Raw genomic sequence first — 3,919 nt, 5'->3', positions numbered from 1 at the left:
AATGGGAATAAATGAGAAAACAGAGAAGAAGCAAAAAGAGTTGAAACATCGTAAAGTCGACCACGTTATGTTTGCTGTTACTTGAGCTACGTACCAGCTAATATTGGTTATACACTCTTGTTTGTACACACCATAGAGCATGATTAACTCCGGTTTTTAAGCTCGGGTTCTTAACTCATGATTTGATATTTTTTTAATTTTTAATTTTTACACTTTTTGGCTAAAAGACGGCTTTTAGACCATGATTGACCTTAGTCTCTTAACTTAGGTTTTTAGTTTCGGGTAAGAGATATAAGAGCCGTCTCTTAGCCGAAAAATGTAAAAAAAAAACAAAAAAAATGTCAAATCATGAGTTAAAAACCCCGACTAAGATACCAGAGTTAATCATGCCGTTATATCTCTTATTTAAGAGATGCTTGTTAGTTTTTTTTATAAAAAACCGCAAAAACTAAGAAATGTCTCTTACCCGAAGGTAAGAACCGCAATTAAAAGACTAGGGTTAATCAGGCATGTAACCTCCAAACCCGAGTTTACGCATCAAGGACTCTACTTTGTCTCAAATTCTTTAATTTGCCCCTAACTTTATTTCCTTGTTCAATTTTAAATTTCGATAAGAGCAGTCAGATCGCGGGAATCCCAAAATGTTTTGAACAGTGACATAAAACCCTAAGAATCCCAAGTCCTCTCAGTATCACTCGCCATGGATGAGGAGCTTTTGCTCGCTAGAATCATCGCAGGATTCGAAGGAGGAGGAGGAGACGATGAATCCCACTACCACGAACTCGTCGCGGATCTCAAGTCTCTCCTCGACACAGACGACGATGAAATCCTCGATCGGTTCTACGTCAGCCTCTCCTCTACGGCTTCATCGTTCCGCCGCCATGGATTCTCCGGTTGAATCCGGCCGTCTGGCTATTCTAGCCTCCGAGGCCTATCTCTCTCTGCCCCGTTTTCACTTTCTTCTCCCCCGTCGCGTTTCTCTCTCTGCTGGGATCGATTCGCCGCTACCTCAAACCTCGTCGCCGGGAGGATTCGGGAGCTGCGGCGTCGTCTCAAGGGAACAAGAAGAAGAGAGGACGCGGTGGTGGTTCGAGGAAGAACGCTAGAAACCCAGGGCGTGAAGATGGGGACGAAACGGAAGAGGGTGGGTTCGATGCGAAGTTGGTGTTTAGAGTGCTGGAGCGTCTGGGCTCGGTTCTGGGCTTTGTTCATTTGGATAGATTTCCCGATAGCTTGAAGTCTTTGGTACAGACTGTGAGCGAGATTCCTTTACTAGGTTTTGAATTACGATCGATTGATGGAAATGTGCGGGAGGATTCTGGGTGGAGTGTTGAGCTCTGACAGCCGCTGAGATTTCGAAGTCTTTGACACCGTTGCTTTTGATGGGGAAGCATCAGGCGAGAAGCTTCGCGTTGGGATTTGTGTCAAGGAAGATTATGGGTTTGGCTAAAGATAACTCTGAGTTGAAAAAAGTTGTTTGTAATTTGCCTAAGTTTTTGGTTCACAAGGCGCCTGAGAAGGCTGAGCCGCGTGGGTTTGCTGTGGAGGCGATACTGGAGATAGTAAAGGCAATGGAGGTTGAGGACCAATCGGAGTTTGTTGATTTTGTGATGAAGATGGGTCAAGGGAAATCTAATCTGAGGATATTAGCTGTTGATCTTATACCTTTGATGATGAGCTCATTAGGAAACCCCTTTGGAAGTATTAGTTCAGAGGATAGCGTGGAAGACTCGTGGGGATTGGGTTGTGTTAATGCCTTAGTGCAGCGGTGTTCAGATTCAAGCGCTTTAATTAGAGCTCGAGCTTTGTCCAACTTGGCTCAAGTTGTGGGGTTTTTGTCTGGTGATGGAAGGAGTAGGTCGATCCTGAAACAAACCTTGGGTTTACTGGTGGTGAGACTTCAGAGGGAAAAGGTAGAATAACTGACCTTTTGAAGAAGAGATGTGTGGATGAGAAGGCGGCTACCAGGAGAGCAGCTCTTCTTCTAGTTACAAAATTGACATCCCTTTTGGGTGGTTGCTTTCATGTTAGTATCCTAAAGACATTGGGTACATCTTGTTCTGATCCGCTCATAAGTATTAGAAAGGCTGCAATTTCAGCTCTTTCCGTGGTATGTTTTCTGTGACTCAGTGTCTTCCTTCTCCCTTACTTTGATACGAGTATGCTTTGTCTTTTACTATCTTAAATTTGAGGAAACCAAATTTGGAGGGCCGAAATGTTCTATATGAATGAATGAATGATTGTGCGTCTTAGTCATTTGGATGAATGAGGGAACGTATAACAATTGTTTCTTTTGCTAGTACTAAAATCTTGTCTAACTTATTTCTAAATATAGGTTAAATCAGTGACTTGTTCATATGCCTCTCGCTCCCTTTTCTTTATTTGATAATGTAAATCATTGTCTTTTTCTGTTCACTGTAGGCCTTCAGAATATGTACAGATGAAGTTGTAACCACTGAATGGTTACATTCTGTCCCTCGGATGGTCGTGGACAATGAAACTAGCATCCAAGAAGAATGCGAGAATGTCTTTCATGAACTAGTCCTGGAGAGAATATCGCGAGCGGGAAATTCCCTTTCTCAGGGCAGTGCTTCTCTCCCAGACAACTGGAGCTCTAGCTCAAAAGATCTAGACAGAGACATTGAAGCGTTGTTTCCAGAAGGAGTTTTGGTTCTCCTAAGGGAGCTCTGCAACAGCGAGGTTTCCCCTTGGGTAAAGAAAATATGTGTAAGTTTGGGCAAGAAGAAGCAACTGAAACCAAGAGTTGCCCTTGCGCTGCAGAGTATCATAAAGGAATCTGAATCACTCTGGTTAAACCGTTCAATGCCAATAAATAAATGGACAGCTCCTGCCGGGGCTTGGTTTCTTCTTTCAGAGGTGTCAGTTTTTCTTCCAAAGTCTGTCGAATGGGAGTTTCTTCACCATCATTGGCAGTTGCTAGACAAAAATGACTTGCAAGGTTAGCCAGTTTTCATTATACGGCATCTAAACTAACTCGCTTACGTCTCTACTTATTGCTCTTAGTAGCGTGGTTTCAATTGTAACTACTGCCCTAGGTAAACCAGTTCTTGAATGTGTGTTTTTGATGATGCGGCTTTTCAGAAGGAACAGATGGACAAGGTGATGAAGAGGGTGTAGAGTGTAATTCTTCTACATGGGCTGGGGATCGAGTTTTTCTTTTGCAAACTATCTCCAATGTTTCCCTTCAGCTGCCACCAGAGCCTGCTGCAGATCTGGCCGACAATTTGCTAAAGAAAATCGAAAAGTTTAACCTGCATTCTGCTGAGGTAATCATTGGATTAATAGCTTTTCGATCTCATATATGATATCAAATTTCGAAGGCGTAGCAAGATACTGGGTTTTGTATTGGACGTATTCCTTCAGATAGATATATTTTTTTCCTCTACATCTGTGTAATGGGACCTGGTTTAGTGCAACTGTTGAATGCTTGAATCGATCAGATTATATTATTCACTGGTTTGTGGATGGATTTTTTATCGCTAATCCATGTATGGTTTCATGTGTCTCATGATCTTAGTAAATGCTATTCAATGACAGGTCGATGCACATGTTAAAGCATTAAAAACTTTGTGCGTAAAGAAGCGCGTATCCCGGAGGAGTCGGATGTGCTTGTCAAGAAATGGTAGAACAAGTTTTATCTAAGGCATCTAAGGTCACTGAGAAGTACATCGAGGGGATCTCCAGTTAAAAATAATCTTTCTTCGCCCACCAGCAATCTTGGAAGTAGGAGAAGCAAGAAACTGAACTCTGTATCCAAGAAGTTATCAAAGCATCACAATCGTATATACCCTCTGGATCTTGTGTCATTTATATTACCTTCAGCTGACAGACCAAAATTGTCGTTGTTACATACGTAATCACTTCATGAAGTTTGTTCACTAAGCCATGAAAAACAATA

General features: G+C 42.2%; 1 pseudogene; it reads left to right on the top strand.

Moving 5' to 3' along the window:
* The first annotated feature begins 635 nt into the window (after positions 1-635).
* LOC125588341 overlaps positions 636-3,919 on the top strand; it is a 3,912-nt pseudogene continuing 628 nt past the window's right edge.

Source organism: Brassica napus, chromosome C6, assembly GCF_020379485.1.
Source record: "Brassica napus cultivar Da-Ae chromosome C6, Da-Ae, whole genome shotgun sequence".
NCBI lineage: Eukaryota > Viridiplantae > Streptophyta > Magnoliopsida > Brassicales > Brassicaceae > Brassica > Brassica napus.
Note: the sequence above shows the minus strand (reverse complement) of the source record. Positions and strands in the feature narration are given on the sequence as shown.